At 53.6% G+C, this 24,598-nt stretch overlaps 4 non-coding genes across 4 annotated transcripts; 3 read left to right on the forward strand and 1 right to left on the reverse strand.

Moving 5' to 3' along the window:
• Positions 1-6,351: 6,351 nt before the first annotated feature.
• On the reverse strand, positions 6,352-6,484 carry LOC130030848 (small nucleolar RNA SNORA71). The gene has a single exon (XR_008793522.1). It is a non-coding gene; the product is annotated as a small nucleolar RNA SNORA71 (small nucleolar RNA).
• Positions 6,485-22,368: 15,884 nt separating this feature from the next.
• LOC130030846 (small nucleolar RNA SNORA71) lies at positions 22,369-22,499 on the forward strand. Its single transcript, XR_008793520.1, has one exon. It is a non-coding gene; the product is annotated as a small nucleolar RNA SNORA71 (small nucleolar RNA).
• A 937-nt stretch (positions 22,500-23,436) lies between these two features.
• On the forward strand, positions 23,437-23,567 carry LOC130030847 (small nucleolar RNA SNORA71). Its single transcript, XR_008793521.1, has one exon. It is a non-coding gene; the product is annotated as a small nucleolar RNA SNORA71 (small nucleolar RNA).
• A 643-nt stretch (positions 23,568-24,210) lies between these two features.
• On the forward strand, positions 24,211-24,346 carry LOC130030849 (small nucleolar RNA SNORA71). The gene has a single exon (XR_008793523.1). It is a non-coding gene; the product is annotated as a small nucleolar RNA SNORA71 (small nucleolar RNA).
• The last annotated feature ends 252 nt before the right edge of the window (positions 24,347-24,598 follow it).

A 24,598-nucleotide genomic window follows, 5' to 3' on the forward strand; every position in this document is an offset into this window, starting at 1 on the left:
GTGGTGGGGGAAGGGGTGGCAAAGGATGTTCTCCAAGCCCCATTGCCATAAAGGGACAACTTTAGAACTTAACAGTCTCTTAATGATTTCTGTTGCCCTGTAGGCTGACAGTTGGGTAGCCTGGTGAGGTGCCTCTGTGTAGTCAGAGGGGGTCTAGGGGCCTCAATGAGCTGTTCTAGGGGACAGGCCACCCCAGCCTCCTTCCTCACCCCTAAACGCTACTTAGGCTTCCGCCATGCATCTGTCTTGAAGTGTGCTGTTTGGAGCAGATTTGTGTACCTTCCTTGGGAATGGCAGTGCTAGTGAATGAATGGATCTCATTGCAAACCCCCCAGGAATTTTAGTCATGTGATCATGGTTTATAAGGGGAATTGGGATGTCAACTTCCCCCCGCAGGAAAGAGTTCTATATTGATTCTCTCACCTTCGATAGTTCAGTGCTCTGCACTTTTGAACCCTAATAGATCCTGCTGCCACTGGACCACGGAATGTGGCTCTGTGGTAGAGCATCTGCCCAGCCTGTGTTCAATCCCTGCACCCTCATATGCCAAGAGTAATCCTGGCAGCAGTGATTTTGGAGATGGCCAGAGACCCCTGGTCACTGCAACAACTAAGAAGGGTGAGGATCCTTTTTATCTCCCTGTTTTAATTTCTCAGGTTCTTGACATGCTCAGAGCTCCTGGGAGGAAGCCAGGCTGCCTGGCCATCTCACTGCTCTTGGGCCAAGACCAGAGTTGTAGGATCAGCCCTTGGGTGACTGTGTTTCAGTCCACAGAGCAGCAGTTGGAGGTTCAGGGCCAGCAGGACTGACAGGTATTGATCCTACCCCCAACTCTGTAGCCTGGTGCCCTCTAACAAACTGACTCAGCCACATCCCTCGTTACCGGGGACAAGTGTTCCTACCCTGGCATGCACCGAAGTGACCATAAAGAACCACCTGGGACTGATATCCTGGAGGAGGTTCTTGACACGCCTGGTCCACGCTAAGGAGGTGGGTGAACGCCTCTCACTTTACTCCTCCATCCCGTCTCCAGTCCGGTTTCCAGTGTATCTAAGAAGTCAAGTAAGTGTTTGGTTTTATTTGTTTGGTTTGGGGGTTACTCCCAGAAGTGTTCAGAGCTCACTCCTGGCTCTGTGCTCAGGGATTACTCTCACAGGCTCAGGGTACCATATGAAGTCCCAAGGATCAAACCCGGGTCAGTTGTGTGCAAGGCAAGAACCATACTCACTGTATTATTGCTCCAGTTCCCAAGGTAGTGAAATATTTATTTATTTATTTATTTATTTTTGCTTTTTGGGTCACACCCAGCGATGCACAGAGGTTACTCCTGGCTCTGCACTCAGGAATCACCCCTGGCAGTGCTCAGGGGACCATATGGGATGTTGGGAATCAAACCCGGGTTGGCCGTGTGCAAGGCAAACGCCCTACCCACTGTGCTATTGCTCCAGCCCCAAGATAGTGAAATATTTAAAAGCCTTTCTCTCAGCTTGCCCGAACTTCCTGTCTGGCTACCTGCTTTCTTTTGCTTTCTTGTCCCTACTTCATATTTCATATACTAATTTGGGCGAAACGGGTTGAACCACTCCTGACACTGTTGAGGGCTACTCCCAGCAGGGCTCATGGTACCAAGCAAGGCTAGAGATACAACTGAGGAAGGTGTCTTGAAAAGCATGGCGGTCATTGTCCCAGGATGCCTTAAGTTCTTTGCTTTCTCTCCAGCCCACATTTACTTCCTTTATTTATTTTTGGTTTGTGGATCACACCTGGCAGTGCTCAGGGCTTACGCCTGGCTATGCTCAGGGGACCTTATGCGGTGCCAGAGATTGAACTCCGGTCAGCCACATGCCCTATCTTCTGTACTAGCGCTTTTGCGTTATTCTACATTTTAGTCCTTTATATGATCTGTTCCTGTTCTATCCATGTAACCAACGACCAAAAAGATAGGGGCCGTGCCGGAAAGAGTACAGTGGGGAGGGCATTTGCTTTGCACATAGCCAGTCACGTTAAACCCTTGGCATCCCATATGGTCCCTGAACCCTGCCAGGAGTGATCCCTGAACACAGAGCCAGGAGAAGCCATGAGCACTGCTGGGTGTGGACCCCCAAAACAACAACACCAAAAACAAGTAAGTAAATACAGGAGCTTGCTTTGGCTTCCTTTGTTAAGCAGTTCCTAGAATTGTGCCTGTGCATAATTGACGGTGGGCCTGGTGAAAGCAGGGTGGGGAGTCCAGTCTGGACAGAGCTTTGTTTGGTGACAGCTTCCGGAAGGGACTCAGGCTGAGTCACCAGGAACCTGAAGTGGAGGACGAGATCCAGGGACACAGGCCAGGAGAAGGAAAACAGGTGCAGTTGTATGGCGGGGACCTCTGGTGCTGGTAATCTGGACACGAGAACTGAGGAAGGAAGGGCCTTAGGTGGTGAGGCGTCCTTCGAGACATTCCAGAGCGTGGTAAATCTCCACTGGAGACTGAGGGTCAGGGTGGCACGAGGATGGGAGCAGATAAGGGGCAAGGTTCGTTTTGGTTGGAAAGTGAATGTTAATGAGGGGGCGCTATCCTTGTGTGAGGAGTCAGTGTGAGGCTGCAGGAAGCACTTTCCATGCTTGATTTATTGATGTCATTTCAGTCATTGTCCCAGGGTGCCAGAAACAAGGTAAAGAGGAAGAACAGGTCACCTTGAGCAAAGGACTGTCACTGTCACTGTCCTCCCGTTGTTCATCGATTTGCTCAAGCGGGTCCAGTAACGTCTCCATTTTGAGATTTGTTACTGTGTTTGGCATACTGAATATGTCATGGGTAGCTTGCCAGGCTTTGCCATGTAGGCAAGACACTCTTAGTAGCTTCCTGGTCTCTGAGAGGGGCAGAGGAATCGAACCCGGCTTGGCCAGGCTAGCTGCACGCAAGGCAAACGTCCTACCACTGCTATTGCTCCAGCTCTGTGCTATCACTCCAGCCCAAGTCTGGCTTATTTGGGACACTTTGGTGACCTACAGGGCGTCTCTGTCACCCTGCCCCACCTCGCCACAGCACCAGCCATGGCAGTCTCCCCTGTCCCCTTCCCTAGCACCCCATCACGGTTTCCTCCTGCAGACTCTAGGACTGAGGTAGAGGTGTTCAAAAATGCTGAGGGAATAAGCAGGATGAAGAGAGGGGAGCATCATGAATGTCACTCCCCACAGCTGACGGGAAACGTCTTAGCAGTGAGGCAGTTCCTGAGAGTCTTAGTCTGTCAAGATGAAGACCAACAGCCAAGCCCTTGATTGACAGGAAGGAACTGCAGCTGAGTTGGGAGAGTGTGTCATGTCTCGCTGCAGGCCAGGGGCACAGATGGGTGAAACTGGTCCAGACCAGAGTCAGAGTAGATGGGAGACTAAGAGGGCACTGGGGAGAAGTCAGATGGTCCCTGGGGAGGAAATAAGGCTTGGAGTGCACTTGAAATCAGATCTTGGTGGACTGCAGGCTGCAGAGACCCATTGGCCTCTCAGAATGCTTCTTGGTCAGGGGTGCTGACCTTGTGAAGTCAAGGTGGCTTCAATGTGAATGGAAAGGATGGACAATCAGGCTGGAGCGATAACACAGCGGCTAGAGTGTTTGCCATGCACGCAGCTGACCTGGGTTCGATTCTCAGCATCCCATATGATCCCCCGAGCACCACCAGGAGTAATTCCTGAGTGCAGAACCAGGAGGAACCCCTGAGCATTGCTGGGTGTGACCCAAAAAGAAAAATAAAAAAGGATGAACAATCAAGGGGTTGGAGTAGTACAGTAGGTAGGGTGCTTACCTTGCAAAAGGCCAGCCCAGGTTGGATCCTCAGCATCCCAAATGGTTCCCTGAACTGGCACTCACTCATTTTGGGCACTATGGTTTGCAATACAGATGCTGAAAGGTTCTCATGCATATCCCTTTACCTAATTTCAACACTCAGTTCTTGTCCAGAGTGATCACTTCCAACTATTGTTGTCATACTGGGCCCTCCTCTATCTTAACTACCCTCTGCCCCGACACATTTGTGGTAATTTCCAACCATTGACCAGTCCTCTTGTCCTTTTTTCTTTTCAAAGGTTTTTGGGCCGCACCTGACTGTGCTCAGGGCTCACTCTTGACTGCATTGAAAGATCACTCCTGGTGGGCTTGGGGAACCATTCATCTTTTAAGGGTGGGGAGGGACTCACTGTGCTCTGGGATCACTCCTGGTGGTGTTCAGGGGATGACCATGCTGATGATCAGTGTTAACGATCGATGCCAGGCCAGTGGCCTAACTCCTCAACTATCCCTCCAGCCTTCATCATCCCATCTCCAAGCCCTCCAAGCAAAAGGTTCCTCAGCCAACAGTTCTAACAGTTCCCCTCTCTTCTCCACCACCCAAGTCCTCTGAAGCCCAAGGGACTGCTCAGGCCTCCTCTAAATACTCCATCCCTCTTCTGTCTCCTAGGTCAAGCCTCAAGAGCATGCCCCATGCAAATCCTAGCACATGGGAGTGTGACTCATGCTCTGGGCCTTGCTCAGGAACACCTGGAAGGCTGTGCCTTGTGAAAAAAAATCAATAAATAAACCAGGCATCGGGGCAGGTAAACGATTTATTGGGTGAGAAAAAGGAGAAAGATACATACACACTGAAAATATCAATAGGAACTCTTGCTCTAACGGAACAAAGGCAGTGCCAGAGAGATAGAACAGAGGGTGGTGTACTTGTCTTGTGTGTGGCCAACCCAGGCTCAATCCCCAGCACCCTATATGCTCCCCAGAGTCTGCCAGGAGTAATCTCTGAGTGTAGCCGGATGTGACCCTCCAAAACAAAACAAAAGAAAATAGTAGAAAGTTGCGGGGAAGGAAGTCCCAGGATGAACTGGTTCATACCAGATGATCTGACCCAGAAGAAGAAACCTAGTCTTCTGGGTCTACAGCCTCAGAGACATGGCTGGGGGGGTGCAGAGCCAGCCAAAGGGTCCCAGGATCTTCCCTTTGCCATGTGAACACAGAGGGAAAACTTGACCTGTGCTGTACAGAGGCACCAGGGATAACTGTGTCCAGTGGTAATGCCACTGCTGCATGGGGTGCATAAAGGATCCCCAAATCAACTACGGAGAAAGTTGAATGAACCCAGCAGCTTGGAATTTCTACATCAGCAACCAAAGTTGATGTGGCCCCTGAGTATCAACAGAGAAGATGAAACTTCTCTGGAAAGACACTTCCCCATCACTGTCCTGAGAGCGCCTCCCTGTCCATCCCATGGCAGCAGTCGAGACTGATGAGGAGGCTGCGGGTCGGGAGGTCATGACAAGTTTGGTCTTCAAAGTTCCTTCATCATCATTCTTGAGGGTAACGTCCGTGAGAATGCCCATAGTTAGGTAGGGAGCAGCTGCCCTGTCGGCCCTCCAAACAGCTCATCGAACCATCTCAGCCAGCGGGGATAGCAGGCGCTAAGTGAGGGCATGCCCTGTACACAGGGTGTCTGTGTCCAGCCAGACCTTGCACACCGTGAGTTTGATCCCCGGCACCATGTGTTCCCCTGAGTTGGAAGGAGTCCCTGAGCACCAATGTGTGTAACCCCGCAAAATAAAACACACAGAGCTAAGTAAAGAATCTCGATCATCACAGAGAAGTGTCGAATGAAAGCTGGCATCAAGCATAATGCCCAAAAGTAGAGAGAGATTATGGGGAACCATGTCTGCCATGGAGGCAGGGGGAGGGTGGGAAAAAGGGTGTACTGGGGATATTGGTGGTGGGGAATGTGCACTGGTGGAGGGATGGGTGTTTGATCATTGTGTGATTGTAACCCAAACATGAAAGCTTGTAACTATCTCACGGTGATTCAATAAAATTTTAAAAAGAAAAAAAAAGAAAGAAAGAAAAAGAAAGAAAGGAAAACTGGAATCAAAATCTAAGACGGGTCTTGTCAGAGCAGGGCAGAGTAGTGACTGGCAGAGAGCCCGGTGGAGGCCGTTTCTGGAAGCCTGCCCCTGTTGGGAGAGAAACCCCCCACCTCAGCAGACGGCCTTGCACAGGTCTCCCCAAATAACCCAGGTTCACCCCACTCTCGGGTCTTCCACACGCTGCTGCTGCCCATCATACCCCCTTTCTCCCAGTGCCCGCCCAGGGGCACCACCTCCAAAATGTCAGCACCCTTAGAAAATCTCCCAGGGTTGGAGGGATCCCTGTAAACGTCCCTCTCTCCCCAACCCCGCCATCCAACTCACTCACGCTGCCAGATTCATCTGGGCTCCATGAGCTCCTAAAGCGTCTGACCCTCCATGCAGCGGGAGTCTGGTCCCCACCAGCTAAGAGGCCCAGCTAAGCCGTCCCCCCACCATGCTTCAGGGCGGAAAGCAGAGGCTGCAGCGGAGCAAGCGTGTGTGAACGCGCCAGCGCCTGTGAGGGACAGGAGCGGACCCTCCAAGCACGGGAAACTGCTTTCACCGATTCCTCTCCCTGCATCATCCACGATCAGAGCACAGGCAGCTCTGACCACTTTGGAATGCAGGTGCCCACGAAGGCACAGCCAGCTGGAAAGGGGAGCGGGGCCAAGGCCAGCAGGAAAAGGGCGAGTGTGGGGGAAACCAGCCAGTGAGCAAAGGGCCTTAGTGGGGGTCATTCCTTCCCTCAAAAGCCCTCGTGACCCTCCCTGCCACGGGGAATCAAAGACACACTCCTGTGGGCCTTAGAGCCGCACAGTCACCCTGGCAAAGTTCTGCTTTTCAAAGAAAGAGATGGGGCTGCCGTGATAGTACAGGAGGCCAAGCAGGTGCCGTGCATGGTGCCAACCCCAGCTCTATCTCTGGCAATGCATATGGTGCCCTGAGCACTGCTAGTAAAGTGCCCTTCGAGCACAGACCTCAGCGTCCCTCATATCAAATCAAGTCACATGCGAAGGAAATGGCTCAAAAGGACGGAGCAAAGTTTTTGCATGCAAGAGGCCCAAGGTTTTTTTTTTTTTTCTTTTTGGGTCACCCCCGGCAATGCACGGGGATTACTCCTGGCTCATGCACTCAGGAATTTTTCCTGGCGGTGCTCGGGGGACCATATGGGATACTAGGAATACTAAGAATCGAAGCTGGATCTGCTGCAAGCAAGGCATATGCCTTACCCACTGTGCGATATATCACTCTAACCCCAAGGTCCAGGTTTGATCCTTGGAACCACCTGGTCGCCTGAGTACTGACAGGAGCAATCCATGAGCACTAAACTAGGATGAACTCCTGAGTATCCCCAGGTATGGCCCAGACAAACAAACAAGCCCCTTTCTGCTTTGAGGAAGACATTTTCCTGCCTATATGTCCATCTTCACAGGGGCTCCCCAAAGCTCGCAAGAAGCAGCCACAGGGGCCGAAGCGATAGTATAGCAGGTAGGGTGTTTGCCTTGCACACGGCCAACCTGGGCTCAATCCTCAGCATTCCATATAGCCCCCCAGCCCTGCCAGGAGTGGTTCCTGAGTGCAGAGCCAGGAGGGAGTAACCCCAGAGCCTCTCTGGGTGTGACCCAAAAAGCAAAGCAGGCACAGGAGGGGGGACATACAGGTCATACTCAAAGGCCCCCAAGAGGGTAACATAGGGGGCAGGGGGCAGGTTGGTGTCCTTGGAGTCCTTTCACCTGGATTCTATCTCTGTCCGAGACTGCATCTGACCTGGGGGAGAGGAGCATGCACTGGGGGAGAATACCCCAGAACCTCCCCCCTCGGGAGCACCCCAGCTGGGAGCATTGCAGTCTGGCTGCTTCTTGGGAGGATGGAGACAGGATGGTGACATTACTGAGTAGAGCAGTCATCCTTATGGTGAGCAAGGGGCCCGGTCCTCGGGTCCCAACAGGGCCAGCATGCACCCATGGCAGGGTCCGGCGTGGTACCAAGCTGCCTCACCACTGGGGGCTGCGCAGAGGGACCCACCAGGCTCACGTCACCGCTTGCCCCCGAACCAGAAGAGAAGCTCACTGCTGCACACGAAACGAGGGGTCCTCGTTGGCCGAGAGGGCTTCACGGGGCCATCCCGTGTGCCAAGTCGGAGGAAAAGGCGGCGACTCTGAAGCTGTGACTTGGACAGAATGGAATTCAGGAAGGGCGTGGTGAGCAGTCAGGGCGGCGGTGGCGATGGGGGTTGAGCAACGGGCCAGGAACCCCTCAAGGCACCTGTGAAGGGGATATCTGAGTTCTAGTTACATCTGTCTTATCGGAGCCCCTTGGGACCAGGGTCCTTCCTGTCCCCACAGCTCCTCGGAAGAATCCTCCCTAGGAGGACAGACCTGCCAAGGGGCCCCCTATGGAAACACAGCCAAGGATTCCAAGCAATGAGGACACAGGGCATGCCCTCACCTCTCCCGAGGGCCAGCACCGGGGGTCCTGTCTGATGCTCCTGGGGGTCCTGTCTGATGCTTCGCAGTAGGTCGAGTCACACCACGGGATGGTGGTGTTGTCTCCTTGATTCTCTTCAGGTTGCACTTATTCGCACAACTGCTGCAGGCTGGCTGCTGGCCAGGCTTGGGTCTAGACAGAGGAGAGGCCTCAAGTCTGGACATGGCCTCAGAGTCAGTGCAGAGAGGGGCGCACGACAACCTTCACCAGGGGCAGGTAGTACTCTGACCCTGTTTCCCAGAGGCCAGCCACGAGCCCTTCTACATGACTCAGGCCTAGGAATGGGGCATGGGGAGGTAGCCTGGGCCCCCTGAGGGGAGAAGTGCCCCATGTTGGGGCTCCAGCCCCAGCCCAGCCCCTCAGGGTGCAGTCCAGGCTTCATTTGCCTCTTTGTGTGTGGGTGGGGGGGAGAGGAGGATTAGGTCACACCAGTGGTGCTCAGGCCTTACTCCCAGCTCTGTGCTCCGGAGTCGCTCCTGGTGATGCTCAGGGGACCATCTGGGATGCCAGGAATCAAACTGGGGTTGACTGCATGCAAGACAAACACCCTGCACACTGTACTATCTCTCTGGTCCCTCACCGAAATGAGCATGGAGCCCAGTGGTGGGGCTGGGGAGGGGTGGGAGCCCTTAAAGATAGCTGTAGGCTCCAGGGCTTGGAAGGGGTAGGTGTGTCACCTCCAAATACATGAAACACTCCTTAACCTCCCCTGCCTCTCCAGGGCCCAGGCCACGCCTCTCACTGTCCTCCAGAGAAAGAGAAGGCCCCAGTGAGGCCCCAGTCCGGCTCTGCCAGGTCCTAAGATCCAGGAGCAGAAGTCATGGAAAGGTTCCACCTCTTTTCAACAAGACGCACAGGATGTTCAACTTCCTTTACTTGGGTGGGGGTGTGGGTCACACCAGGCAGTGCTGAGGGTTACTCCTGGATCTGCACTCAGAGATCACTCCAGACAGTGCTCGGAGACCATATAAGATGCCAGGGATCAACCCCGGGTTGGCCTTGGGCAAGGCAAGCGCCATCCCCACTTTACTATTTCTCCAGCCCTTCGACTTCCTTTTTTGGGTTTGGGGCCACATCCAACTCAGTGTGTGTGTGGGAGGGTGTTGGCAGGGGAAGACAATCCCTGCAGTGCTCAGGGGATCCTGCGGGGCCATGGATAGAACCCGGCCCTGCAACACGCCATGCAGAGGCACCCTTGGAGTCATATTCCAATGCCAGGAAGACCAGCTCTGGTAAAAACACCAACCGCGGGGGCCAGAGAAATAGCACAGGGGTGAAGGTGTGTGCCTTGCATATAGCCGACCCTGGTTCGAGTCCCACACACCTTCCTGGAAGCATCACCAGAAATGACCCCAGGGCACAGAGTCAGGAGTAAGTAAGCACAGCCACGTTGCCCCACCTATAAAAATAAATTGAAAAAAATAGAGTATGCTTCTAAAAGTACATACCAACTGCTCACTTACCCCAAATACCTGCTGTGTGCTGGACATTGTGGGCGCCCCACAAAACAAGCCACATTCAAGGCTTCTGTGCCCACACACCATTTCGGCTTACCAGCTTGAAGGACGAGGAAGCTCTGGAGAATGAGGAGGACCCCCACACTCACTGCACCAGTGGTAGGGGGGACCCCAGCCTGGGCCCTGTGGCCCCCAAGCCCCTCCCCTCTTCAGGGCGGATCTCAGACCCTCCCCACCCCACCCATACCCCGGGGCAGCCGAAAGGCACCTAGGTCCCTGCGGCAGTAAAGTGGGTGCGGAGCAACACTTACCCACAGGCAGCCCCCGGCCCCTGGCACAGGGGGGCATCAGGCTGCGGGGTGAGGCTCCTGCAGGAGAGAAGGGGCGCTGTCCGCTTGCTGAGTGCTCCTCAATGCCGTCCTGGCCGTCCTGGGAGTTTGTCACCTGTCGCGGCCGCAGCCAGCCCCGCGGCGCCAGGCTGGTCCGTAACGGAGCACTGAAGGGGCTGGGGGGTTAGCGGTGAGCGAACTCAGACAGCGGCTTGCGGGGATTAAACGCCGCCGTGGTGGCGGGGTTGTGACAATCCCGGCCTGGTCACACGCAGGCAGCGCCCGGCTCTCACCACTAAAGGGGTCCCACATCTAGCCGGCGGGCGCGAGACCCCGGCTCCCAGAGCGGACCGCTCAGCGGACCCTTCCCCGGGGCACGCCGGTTGCCGGGAGGTCCACGGAGCCCGGGCAGCGGCGGGTTCGCCCTCAGCGCTCCGGCCCTCAGTTTCCCCTCCTCTCCAGGCTAAGCGACTCGGCACCGGCGCTGGAGGCCGCTGGGAAGCATCTTGCCGCATGATTCATCCGAGGCCCCAGAACCCCGATGGTGGTGGAGGCAAGAGGGGACGGACAGGGACGGGCAGGGCAGGGACGGCAGGGGCGGGCAGGAACCGCAGAGACCACAGAGGCCGCAGGGACCGCAGGGACCGCAGAGACCGCAGAGGACGCAGAAACTGCAAGGACTGCAGAGACCGCAGGGACCACAGAGACCGCAGGGACCGTACAGACCGCAGAGACCGCAGGGACCGCAGAGACCGCAGGGGCCGCAGAGGCCGCAGGGGCCGCAGAGGCCGCAGGGGCCGCAGGGACAGCAGAGACCGCAGGGACCGAAGGGACCGGGGCCTCAGCTGCAGGAAGCTGCTTCACCCATCCCCACCCGCGGAAACGCTGCAGCTGAAACCCCCCTCTAACGGCCCCTTTGCGCCCCCTGGTGGGTTCGAGGGGAATTCTGGATACTGGCCGCTCATTCCAGGAACGCTTCAACTTTAACCAGCATCCCACTCATCGGTGCATTTGTTTTATCCACAAAACGTTCCTGGAACTCTGTTTTCTCTCGCTCATCCATATGCCCGTGCAACCGTGCACTCAGGCATCCATCACAACTCCCTCACCCACCCTCCCCTTGATTCAGCCATCACTCCACCCCTCCATGCATCTAAATGCCTATCCTTCCGCTCACCCATCCATCCGTTCACTCATCGACCTGTTTCCATCCATTCGCCATCCATAATCCATCCACACATATATACACGTCTTCTTACATTCATCTATCCATCCATTCACTCATCGACCCACCCTTCCATCATCCATCATTCACCCATCTATCATCCGTCCATCCACCCACCACCCACCACCCATCCATCCACCACCCGTCCACCCAACTATCCATTTATCTACCACCCATCCATCCACCACCCATCGATCCAACAATCTATCCTCCAATTACCCGTCCATCCTTCCATCCATCTTTTCCTTTCTTTCATCCATCCATTTATGCATTCACCGTCCACTCATCCGTCCTTCATCTCATCAATCTGTTCTTCTGGAATCGGGTGTCAAACTTTTCCCACTCAGCCCTATTTTCCCAAGAATTTTTTCAAGGGGGGGCAGTACAGGCCCTTCTCCCCGCCCCGATCTGATGCTGAGTTGCCACCCACGAACGGCTACTCCATTCCTGAAGAGCCATGATCCCACAGGCACACAAACCAAACTCAGAACCCAGCAGATTTTTGGCAGATATCCCTCTAGATTTAATTACTAAAGTACCAGAAATCCAAAATTGAGCAGCTGTAACAGTGGCCGCGCGACATCATATGCCTTCATTATTAGCAATAGAAAACAAATTATCTAATGATGCCTTTTTGGCAGGTCTGATTGTTGGGGGGGGGGAATTCCAAGTAGTAATAGTGGGTCTTCTGTCAAAAAATTGAATGTAATCAAAGCAAAGAGGGAGTAAAGTGAAAATCATCTGCCACACAGTCAGGGGGAGGGGTGGGATGGGGGGTATACTGGGTTTCTTGGTGGTGGAACATGTGCACTGGTGAAAGGATGGGTGTTTGATCATTGTATGACTGAGACTTAAGCCTGAAGGCTTTGTAACTGTTCTCACAATGATTCAATTAAACATTTTTTTAAAAAATTAAAAATCAGAGGAAAGCATTAGAAACAATTTTTTTCATGATCCCAGCTTTATAAAATAAATATACACTCAAAGATTTGCTGATACTTAATTGTACTTCTATTTTATTTTATTTTGGGGCCCAGAGGGGTTCAGGGCTTACTCCTTGCTCTGAACTCAGGAATAACTTCCAGCGAAGATTGGGGGACCCAGACCTTGGAATTCAGGTAGGCTGTGTGCAAGGCTAGTGCCCTACCCACTTTGTTATCTCTCTGGTGCCTAACTTGTGATTCTTGATGACTCTTCTGAATTGAAGGTATTGTCAGGACAAGCTAGAGGTTCAAAACAGGGCAATTATGGATTCTTTTTCTTACCACAGTCCCACCCCAGCCCCAGGAGAGAGGGGTGAGAGGACTCACACCTTCAATTAGGCAGGTCTATGTCCCCGGCGGGGAACCCAAGTGACCAGCTCCCCTTTCCCCAAAGGCCTCTGGTCTCCTCCAGCAGGTTAGAAAAGCACGGCAGGTATGTGAAGCCACTGCCCAGGAGGGAGTCTGCTAGGGTGAGGGGATCTTGCAAAGAGAGGGTCCCTCAACCATCCTTTCCTCCCCTACTTTCTTTCTGTTTGGAGCTTGGACTTGTAAGTGTGGATGGTGAGTGGTGAAGAGAAACTCACTGGAGAAGGAGAGTAGGAGGGCACAGGCCCCTTCCCAGCACACCTGTGGGTGGCGAAGAGAAACCGTCCCTGTAAATGCTGCTAAAAATTAACCAATGGGCTGGAGAGAAAGCCCAGGGGGTTAGGTGCTTGCCTTTCAGCCAGCCCTGGTTCAAACCCCTGGTCCACGGATCCCTGCCAGGAGTGAACCCTGAACACAGAGTCAAGAGAAAGCTCTGAGCTCCACTGATGCATGCACCAAATAAAAAGAAGAAAAAAAATCAACAAGACAAGGGGTGGACCTAAGCATGTGTGTGTCCAGTCACACAAATAGCTAACAAGAAGCTATTCCCATTTTCAGTAATTATAGGACATCTTACCTAAGAATGATCCAGAATGCTAGGAGGCCTGTTGGGTATTTTCCTAGGGAGAGAGGAAAAAAGGACTTTCATTTGGAAAGTCTACAGAGACAGCCTCCCCGGTTAATTAATTAATTTATTATTTTACTTTGGGGTGATACCCTGCAGTGCTTAAGGGCTAATCCCAGACTCCTAGAGGCACAGCATGCACTCCAGTTCTTTAAACCATTGGCTCCACATTAAAAAAAAAAGTATTATTACCTACCAGAGGTCCTGTGTTTTTTTTCCCCTTTGGGGTGGTGGGGGGTAGGTTAACACCCAGTGATACTCAGAGGTTAGTCCTGAATCTGTACTCAGGAATCAATCCTGGAAGTGCTTGGGGACCATATGGGAAGCTGGGGACCGAACAGGGGTTGGCCACGTGCAAGGCAAACATCCTATCCGCTGTACTATTGCTCCCGTCCCAAGAGTTTTGTTTTTTGTTTATTTGTTTTTGTTTCTTTTTGGGTCACACCTGGCAATGCACAGGGGTTACTCCTGACTCTGCACTCAGGAATTACCCCTGGTGGTGCTCAGGGGACCATATGGGATGCTGAGAATCAAACCCGGGTCGGTCGCATGCAAGGCAAACGCCCTACCCACTGTGCTATTGCTCCAGCCCCGAGTTTTGCTTTTTATATCCTCTTTGTACTCATAAAAGTTGAGGTTGTTAAAAGGAGAGTGAGAGAGAAAGAAGGGAAAAAAAGGTGGATGTCATAGAGGCACGCAGGGGCAGGGGGGTTTGGGTAGGTGGTAGGAGAGATACTGGGGACAGTGGTGGTGGGAAATGAACACTGGTGGAGAGATGGGTGTTGGAGCTTTGTATGACTGAAACCCAATCCTGAACAACTTTGTGGTGGGCTAAAGATAAAGAAATAAATAAAAATAAATAAAGTTTAGGAAAATGGAAAAATGAAAGACTAAGCAAATAATATGAGAGAATTGATGAGCAACTTATTAGACATACAGACATTTCAGTAATGGAATAATGAATGCATATTTTCAAGCCACATGAACATTCTCAAAGATAGATCTCTGGTAATACAAAACAGATATCAATAAATTGTGAGGATTGAAATAATGGAAAAAGTTGGGGTTGTAACCCAGTGGCCCAAAACCCACCATTTTGAACTTTGTGACCTCATAGTGGCTAAGGCTGCCCGTCCCTAGCGGACACAGAGTCCAGGAGAGATTGTCCCAAGGAAGTGGAGCCCCCGGTCTGCAGACCCATCCTGCACTGACAATGTTCCCCCTGCTCCTGGTCTCGGTGAGCCTGGTCATCCTCATCGTCCTCTTATTTCTGCTCTTCTGTTACTTTATCTACCTTCAGGAATAGGCCGGGGGTCCTGCAAGCTGGGGCCGGGGCAGAATAAGAGGCTAGGCACCCACCCAGAGATCTTTTCTTCCTTGGTCCGACTCGGCCCATTTGGGGGGTCTCCAGCAGCCCTCACTGAACACTCTGACTCAATGGGGGTGAAAAGGGCACAGGTCCCCACCGTAGGGACAGAGGCCAAGAGGTGATGCCCTCCCTCCAGAAAGCTGGCAGGATTAGGCTGTGGACGACCAGCCTAAAGATGAATATCTGTGACCAAGTAACTTTGAAATTTCTTTCTCCGCCTGGTGGACATTATTTTCAAAGAGAAAATATCCGTGACTGATAAACCTCAATGGGGATGCATTTCCCTGGAGCTGCCTTTGCTGATGAAACATGTCTGATGAAACGGACTTCCCTGATTTGGAGTTGTCACTTTGTCCCGGGATATTTGGGTATTCCAGATGTTTGCTCTTTCACGAGGTTCTTCCCTCTATTTTGGTATCTCCTTGGTGTCTTGACTTCAATGTCTACCTGAAGCTCATGTTCTGTGAACAAGCATCACTTCTTAACTGCCCAGTTTCCTCTTGGCCCTGGGGGGTGAGTGTGAGGGATGCAGCAAGGGTGGAAGAATCAGCTAGGTTTGATTCGAGGTCCTGCTCCTTCCCAGCCTTCTGCAAGCACCTTTTTTTCCTTCTTGGCATTTTGGGTCACACCCGGCAATACTCAGGGGTAAATCCTGGCTCTGCACTCAGGAATTACTCCTGGAAATACTCAGGGGACCATATGGGATGTTGGGGATTGAACCTGGGGTGGCTGCATGCAAGACAAATGCCCTACCCACTGTACTATCGTTCCAACCCCACAGTACAGTGGGTAGGGTATTTGCCTTACATGCGGCTGACTTGGTTTGATCCCTGACATCCCATATTGTTCCCTGAGCACCACCAGGAGTAATTCCTGACTGTAGAGCCAGGAGTAACCGCTGAGCACTGTTTTTATGTTTCAGTAGATATACTTTTATTAATTTTTAAAAATTACAACACCATGATTTGCCAAGTTGTTCATAATAGAGTTGTTTCAGGCATACAATGTTCCAACACCAATTCCACCACTCATGTGATTTTCTCTCCACCAACATCTCCAGTTTCCCACCCACCAGCCCAGCCTGCCCCCTTAGTAGGCATAAATAAATTTGCTTCATATTATTTGTTACAACACAAAGGCAAGTGGAATTATCAAAGCTTAGATCAATAAAAGTTATCTCGTGGTAATTATTATACTTCACAGTGATGGTACTGAAAGCATTGAGGATTTCTGGGGCTGGTTGGTGCTAGTTGAGCCTTTTGTGTTATTGTTACACTCATCAAGTTTAGTGGTCTTCTGTGCAACTTTCTCAAAAGAGTTTCTGTGACCCTACTGGGCTGACAGTATTGGAAAACTTGAAGGTGTTGCATGGTCGAATATTTGGCCGCACAGTCCAGGAACTATGGAGCTGCAATGATTTGGTGGCTTGGCAACTTGATGAGGTACAGTTGTGGAGCTGGGCTGTTTCTATGTTGGAGGGTGTTGTGTATGACTGCAGGCTGCTGTGCCTTCAGGCAGAAAGGGGAATTTCCCAGCCCCCATTCCGAGAAGACCCCAGAGTTCTCAGCCTGGACAGGTGCAGGTACCTTGGTTTTAATCTCGGCTCGGGACAATGAGACCCCAAACTTGAATAGCATCGGAGGCCCAGAGTTCCTTCTCCTCCCATACAGATGTCTCAGGTCCTTCCTGGGCGTGGGAACTGTGGAGGGCTAGACACTCAGTCTCCTGTTTGCTGCTTCTCTCCTCTGGCTGCCAAGGGCTTGATCAAAGCCAAGTGGCCTTAGACCTGTGCTGGTGGGTACAGCAGACACAGCCATGTATGGTACCTGGGCATGGGAAATACTGGCCAGATTCCAGAAACTCTGTGAAAATGAAAAAAAATAGTAACAGTTCATGAATAACGCAAAAACGTTGATTACATGCCGACATTGATCATATTTGGGTTATATCTGGTTAAATAAAATGTTTTATTAAAATTAACTCCATTGTAAATTATTTGAGAGCCAGGAATGTAGCTCAGCACTATGTACGGAGCCCTGAGTTGATCCCTTGCATTGCCCACTCTGCCATCTTTCTCCAATCTTTTTCTTTGTGATTGTAAGGCTGTGCTGATTTTACCTTTCAAACATAGTTACTCCCTCTGCCTCACATCCACAGAAGCTCTGTGCTTTGCTTAAAATTCTGTGGGGATCTCCAGGCTCACACTGAGTTGGAAAAGAGCGACTTCCCACCCAATCTCCAGGTTCTTCTGGGAGCCCTGCAGTCACGCCCACAAACTGCCTCTGGTGCTATATAAGCTCATTAATGGCCATGATCCAGAGACTCAAAAATCTTGGAAGAGAGCAACAAGCTGCAGAGATACCTTGGACCTCATCAAAGTCACAATACAGTTAAAAAGTTAACTCCAGGGGCTGGAGTGATAGTACAATGGGTAGGGCATTTGCCTTGCACATGGCCAACCCGGGTTTGAGTCCCAGCATCCCATATGGTCTCCTGAGCACCACCAGGAGTAATTCCTGAGTGCAGAGCCAGGAGTAACCCGTGTGCATTGTCGGGTGTGACCCAAAAAGCAAAAAATAAAATTTTAGAATTCCTGGAGCACACTGCCACATTTGTGGTCATGTGACATCTCATACTCTACGCCACTGACGTACCAAGAGTAGTACACCACATTTGATAGGGTGTAAAGTAGCAGCCAACCCATCTTGATAAAAAAATATTGGTTCACAGACTCAACCTCTAACAACATGATAAAGGTAAAGGTAAAGGCCCTCCCGTTGATCATTGATTTGCTCGAGCGGGCCCAGTAACTTTGTTGTTACTTTGTTGTTACTGTGACTTTGTTGTTACTGTGTCTGGCATATCGAATACTCTCGGTAGCTTGCCGGGCTCTCCGAGAGGGGTGGAGGAATTGAACTCGGGTCAGCCATGTTGGCCACGTGTAAGGTGAACGCCCTACCCGCTGTGCTATCGCTCCAGCCCAACAACATGATAGTAATCTCTTATTCAAGGGCTTAATGGCTACAGGGTGAGATACAAGGATCTTCACACATTTTTTTCTAAGGAAAATTTTTTGGATCATTTTCAGTGGATCATTCATAGAAATCAATACAAAATAAATTATTTAGGTCCTGCTTTGGGGGGCAGGCTTTGGAGGTGGTAGGAATATTCAAAATAATGGAAGTGGGAAAGTGTAATGGTGGTGGGATTGGTGTTGGAATAGTGAATGTAATAAATTATTGTGAACAGCTTTAAAAATAAATAAAGGTAATTCAAAACAATTCTGTGGGCTTTTTTTGGGGGGGGGTGGAGTGGGGTGGGAGAAGGAGTCTTCTCCAGGGCTATTCTCTATGGTGCTGGGAAGGCCATGCATCGCCAGGAATCAACCTAGGGCCCCTGGGCAAGCCAGGAATGCACTCCAGTCCTTCAAGTACCTCCCAAGACCTTTCTCAGAAATTCTGAAGGCCAGAAACTCCACTTGGAGATTGGCTCTAAATGAGCTCATGCCCCTTTTCACTTAGTTCTCACAGCAATGTTGTGAGGACCAGGGAAAATTAGAACTCTGCCCACTTTTCAGGTATAGCAGACTAAGGCCGGGGAGAGATGTCACTTAGCCAGTTTCACAGGTGAGTAAGGGCAAGAGCGGGAGCAGAAGGGAACAGCAGGGCGGTGGGGCCACCAACAAGTATGTACCTGGCCCCTTGTCCAGAGTCCTGAGCACTGGTCTGACATCTCCGATGAGAATCCCCCAACCTCACTCTGAGCATCCGGAGGCTGCACAGGTAGGAATACGGCACATTCCCATCTTCTGGGGCTTTGTTGAAGCCTGGATTTCCACACAGTTCTGAGCTAGTGAGACGCAGGAGTCTGAGTGGAGAGCCCCCTCCTTAGAGGGGCTGCTTGTACTCCCTAACAGGCTGAGTTAGTGCCTGGGGTGCTCACCTGGTCTAGGACGCGGGCAGTATCAGTGCTTGTGAGAACTTGGGGGCTCCCATGGCTGCCTCCAACGTGCCATCAGGAGCCTGGTATTTCTCTGTGTACTTTGGCTAAGCTAGAGTCTGACCAGGTCCCTTTTTGCTATGAGGACTCCCTTTTAGGACAGAGTTTTGCGGAACACCCGACCCTCTCTCATCTTGTCACCCTCCCACTCCTGTCTCAGACTATATCACATTACAGATGGTTCAAATAGGACAAAGTTAGAGAAACAAAATCATCCAGGGGCTGCAGTTTTAAACAATCCAATCCCTTCAATGGTTGGTATCTACCACAAACGTGTGTGTGGGGGGCAGAGGGTAGATAAGATAGAGAAGGGACCAGGATGACAATAATAGTTGGAAATGATCCCACTGAGTGTTAAAAGTAGGGAAAGGGACATATATGATAACCTTTCAGTATTTGTATTGCAAACCACAATGCCCAAAAGGAGAGAGAAAGAAAGAGCGGGAGAGAGGGAGGGAGGGAGGGAGAGAGAGACAGAGAGACAGAGAACAGACAGACAGACAGACAGGCAGACAGAGATGAAGCGATGAGAGAGGGAGAAAGGAGAAGAAAAGTGCCTGCCATAGACGGGCTGAGCAGGAGGTGATGGGAGGGAAACTGGAGAAACTGGTGTTGTGAAATGTACACTGGTGAAGGGATGGGTGTTGGAACACTGTATGAATGAAACCTAACAATGTAAGGGTCTATTTCTCAGTGGAAAAAAAAATCTTAAAATAAAATAAAATGGAGTAAAATGAACAATTTCGATCTTTCAGCATCAGCATTTCAGCTCCACTGCACCAGGGGGCGCGCACACGTTCCGCAGGGTGAGGCGTCGCTCTAGGCACTGCCCCGTCTCGGGGGCACTTCCGCCGGCGCGGAGCGGATGCTGGCGTTTCGTGGCCGCGTGGTCCAGGTGGTGACGGCGTCTGTCGAGATCCGCCGCCATCCGCGTCTTCTCGCAGCGTTGCCTCCGCGCTGCCGGGCGCCGCCAGGCTCCTAGCGTCGGTGAGTGCTCTTTAGACGGGTTTGGTGTGGGGTCTGCGTCCTCTCCCACCAGGAGGAGTAAACTGAGGCCCGGGGGCGCGGGGGTGGGTAGAGACGGTGGTCCGAGAGGAGCTGGGCACGGGCCTTCGGGTCGGACCGGGACAGGAGAGTGTCCAGCGGTTACTTGCCGAACCCCTGCAAGCGAAGCAATGAATTTTGCTTATGATCGCGTGGCCGCCGACCAGCCCAGTCCTGATCAGTGCAGGACCGAAAGGGACGCAGAGGTGGTCAGATCCTTCCCGATCTTTCCAGATCCTTCCTCGGTGGGCCTACCACGATTTTCCCAGAGTGATCATGGGTGCAGCCGCTGAGGGTTCCATCGCCAAGGCCGGGTCAGGAATCTTCCGGATTTGGGACTTAGCGATGGTACCAAGTACTCAGACCGCCGGGAAAACTGGAGTCAGCTCAAGCCCGTTTGGCCTTGCACACTTCGTGCTATGTTTGGCTGCTCCCGGCTTGGTGCTCGGAGGCCGTGCCCAGTTGGGGGGCTCTGGGCTGGGCATTGAACCCCCGGTCCCTGTGTGCAGAACGGTGCATTCAACTCTGGCACCATCTCCAGGCCCTACATACAGTTTATTAGCTCAGATTCCAAAGGAACCCACCGGCCCCCCATAAACCTGCTGCAGAGAGCCTGGCGAGCCTGAGGCAGTAAGATCCATCCAGTCTCTGCACCCTCGTCTTCCTTGAATCCTTGATCCTCCTAGGACTGGAGCGATAGTGCAGGAGCTTGCCTTGCACAAGCACGTGGCTGATCTGGGTTCGATACCTGGCATTCCATATGGTCCCCCAAGCCCACCAGGCATGATTCCTGAGCACTGTTGGATGTGACAACTGTGGCCCTCCCCACCAAATTAAAAAAAAATGGGCTAGAGTGATAGAGCGGGTAGGGCGTTTGCCTTGCATGTGGCCCGACCCTAGTTCAATCCCCAGCATCCCATATGGTCCCCTGAGCACAGCCAGGAGTAGTTCCTGAGTGCATGAGCCAGGAGTAACCCCTGAGCATCGCCAGGTGTGACCCAAAAAGCAAAAAAAACAATGCAGGGGCCTGATGGTAAGGCCTTTGAGGCACTCAGAACACCATCTTGCCCCATGGTGGGTCCCTGTGTCTAATCAGATGGGAATTGGGGAGGCCTCCGGCCATGGGGCAGCGCTTAGGAAAGTGGGGAGCACGCGGCCTAAAGCACGTGCTCGGGTCTCAGTGTAGGTAGGTCTTGGGGTGCGGTTCCCCACACAGAGTGGGAAACCCTCCCAAGGGGGCCTGTCCCTGACCACGTGAAGATGTGCCACGGGCTTCTAGGATCAGGGGTGAAAGGGGAAGACTGGATACAGATTTCCCCCAAGGTCAGACGGCAGGGTCATGAGCACCCCCCAGTGAGACGGTGAGATGACCCCATCAGGGTGGGGGGCTGCTTCCCCCAGTGCCCACAGCCACCCCCTGCAGGGACCACCACCCCTTCACCTGGTTCCCCAAGCCTGCCAAGACTGATTCCTGAGTACTGTTTAGTGTGATCACTGCTTCCCAATCCCCTCAAAAAAAAAAACCCACGAAAAACCCGGGGGGCTGATGGTAAGGTCTTGGGAGGCTCCTGGAGGCAGGTCTGGAATCTGGACCCCCACCCCCCCTCCACCCTTGAAGGCTCTCTGGGTTTATGAGGTAGGATTTAGACTGCACCTTGTGGGGGGCCCCCAGCCCTGATAGACGAGATCCCAGTCAGAAGGACGAACCTGGACCGGAACCGTCCGGCTAGTGTGGAGTCTAGAAGGACTTGTGTGCCTCCGTCCTGTGCCAGAGCCCCTGGGGCACAGAGGCCCCCATACCCAGAGAAATGGAATGCCAGTCATGACCCACTGGCCCTGCAGGGGCGCGAGCTGCCCGACCGCTCGTGTCTTTGCTGTCCCCATTCCTTTTCCTCGCTGGACTTTCCCCCTCACCACGCTGGACTGCTGGGAGCTCTGTGTCTCCGTGCTGATTATTGGGGGAGGGGGCTCCCAGCAGTGCTCCGGGGCCCAGGGGCCACTCCCTGTGGCTCTTCACTGACCACACCAGGCCGTACTGCCTTGCTTGCTCACAGCCCCGATCCTATGCTGTCTCCTGGGCCCAGCAGCTTCCATCCTCATCGTGTATTTTTGGTTTCTGGGCTGTTGGCTCAGTGCCCTGGGGTCACCCAGGTCATCCTTGGGGGACTTGGGGGACCGGGGATGGTACTCAGCTCCCTCAAGCAGAGCAGGCTGGCTTGCTCATTGATCCTCCCCTGTTGATTCCTTTGGCCTTAAACAGTCAAGAGCCGCCTGCCATCGCGCTGCTGGGACAAGGCGCCCAGGATGGTGCCGAGGGGCAGGCAGCGGCCAGCGCCCTTCCTCTCCTGCAGGACCCTCCTTCCACCGCCTGTGGGTAAGTGTCCGGCAGCCAGGGGTGGCCTGAGATCTGCCCTGCAGAGGGGTGGGTGGGGGCCACAGGGCCTGAGCTGGGCAGTGTGGGTGGGCATGCTCATTGGCCTGCGCTGTCCGGGAAGCAGGAAAGCTCCAGTAGCCGTCCTGGTATTTGGGATTTAGGCATTTGGGGTGAGTGAGCGGTGGTTTTGCCAGCGTTGGTCTTTCTGTGGCCTCTACTGGAGTTGGCATCTTGACAGAGTGCTGTATTTCGGCCCCTGTATTCGAAAGTGATCGCTGGCTGCCCGTGCCCCGGTCATTGATACTGCAGGGAGAGGAACTGACGAAAGCCTTTCCCCGTGTTTGGGGGGTCTCCTGTCCCTTCCAGACCCTGGTGCTTTCGTACAGTCAGTCGGTCCCCCCTCTGTTCCTGTCCCCTGCCTGTGCCTGGTGGGTGTGCCGGGGAGGCGCTTCTGGAGCGTGGACCGGTCAGGGGCCCGCTCCTGTCCTTTCCAAACCCTGACATGGCTGTCTGCCGCCCCTTGTTGGCTCCTGCAGACCCTGCTGTGGAGATGCGACTGGGGGCCTCCACCCTGCCCCGGATGCAGCAGCCCTCTCCTCTTCCCTGCCCAGTGTATTTTGCAGGGACTCCCCCTGTGGAGCTGGGAGTGAGCAGGGCTGCCCCTGCTGAGCCTGCACTCGACGCAGTGACCGCCGTGCTGCCGGGGGCTGGTCTCAGCCTGAGGGGGCGTGGGCGCCCCAATCATTTGGGGTTCCCAGTGGTTCTTAGGGAGCTTGGCCTGCTGGCCGTATGGGTGTAGCGACAAGTGCACCCACCTGTGGGCTGCCCTCACGTCCCTGTTGGGAATACTAGGGGTCACCACCTTGTGTCACCCCCGGATGCTACGGATGTCCTCCCACGATGGGTTGTGTCCTGTCGCGTGTGCAGTTCTGGGGCTGCCCACGCCCAGGCTCCAGCTGCTCCCCCTGCTTGCACTGAGAGTGCCGCCTCCCGGCCTTTGAAACTCACTCTCTTTTTTTTTTTCTTTTTGGGTCACACCCGGCGATGCTCAGGGGTTACTCCAGCCTCTGCACTCAAGAATCACTCCTGGTGGTGCTTGGGGGACCATATGGGATGCTGGGAATCGAACCCGGGTCAGCCGCGTGCAAGGCAAATGCCCTACCCGCTCTGCTATCGTTAACAGCCGTGAGACTCACTCACTTTTATATTTCTGTGTTTAGGGATGACGGCTGTGGTGGTGGTCACGTCGGGGGGCCCTGAGGTAGGTTGATGCTCCATCTCCAGGTCCCTGGTGCCTGCTCCTCCCTTGCCGACCCTTCGGCCCCTGTATTCGAAAGTGATCGCTGGCTGCCCGTGCCCCGGTCATTGATAGTGCAGGGAGAGGAACTGACGAAAGCCTTTCCCCGTGTTTGGGGGGTCTCCTGTCCCGTCCAGACCCTGGTGCTTTCGTACAGTCTGTCCCTGCTGCTCACTGCCAGGTGCTCGCCGACCTGCAGGGTGCAGCCACTGCCCTCCAGGTTGTCTCTTGCAGGTGGGGACGTGCATGCAGTTGGCCTGGGAGGGCCCTCCCCGACGGCCCACGATGCTCTGGCAAGGGCGCCCCAGGTAAGGCTCTTGGCTGTGCTTCCCCCGCGTGGGTGCGCGGCAGCTGAAGCATCTTCTGGGGCTCAGGGGAGGAGTCGGGAGCAGCCAGTGCAGGCAGCTTTCTGTGGGTCCCCCGTGGGGTCCTGCTGTGGGTCAGTTCCTCCTGTGCCCTCGGCTCTGCCACCGTGAGGTGCCTCCTGGGAGGTCCCTGCGGCTGAGCCCCCGCCGTGGCCACCTGCCCTCCTGCCAGCACAGCCGGGACAGTGCTCAGCCTCTTCTCTTCTGGTTTTGGTCTCTGGGCTGGTTATGGGGGGACCTTTGCACTCTCCTGGCCTGCCCCATTCTGCTCAAAATGTCAGAGCCCTGAGCCGTGCTTGACCCCAGCCCACTTCTCCGCCTCGTGGCAGGGAGGCAGGACGGGGCTTTTGTGGCCATCAGAAGTGCTGCGTGGGGGCTCCTCCCCCTTGGGCCCTGGGCATTCCCTCCTTGCTGTCCTCTCTTGTCCTCTGTGCTCCTGCATCCGAAAGTGGTCATGGGCTGCCTATGCCCTGGCCATTGGTAGTGCAGGGACAGGAATCATGGGAAGGCATGTTCCCCGTGTTCGGAGGGTTCAGTCCTGTCCCTTCCGATCCCTGAAGCTCTCCCACACGCCGTTTGGGGCTGGGGAGGTGAGTGAGCGGTGGGTTTGCCAGTGTTGGTCTTTCTGTGGCCTCTACTGGAGTTGGCATCTTGACAGAGTGCTGTATTTCGGCCCCTGTATTCGAAAGTGATCCCGTGCCCCCTCAGCCCGAGACCAGCCCCCGGCAGCATGGCGGTCACTGCGCCAAGTGTAGGCCCAGCAGGGGGCAGCCCTGCTCACTCCCAGCTCCACGGGGGAGTCCCCGCAAAATACACCGGGCA

Source organism: Sorex fumeus, unplaced genomic scaffold (assembly GCF_029834395.1).
Source record: "Sorex fumeus unplaced genomic scaffold, SorFum_2.1 ptg000044l, whole genome shotgun sequence".
NCBI lineage: Eukaryota > Metazoa > Chordata > Mammalia > Eulipotyphla > Soricidae > Sorex > Sorex fumeus.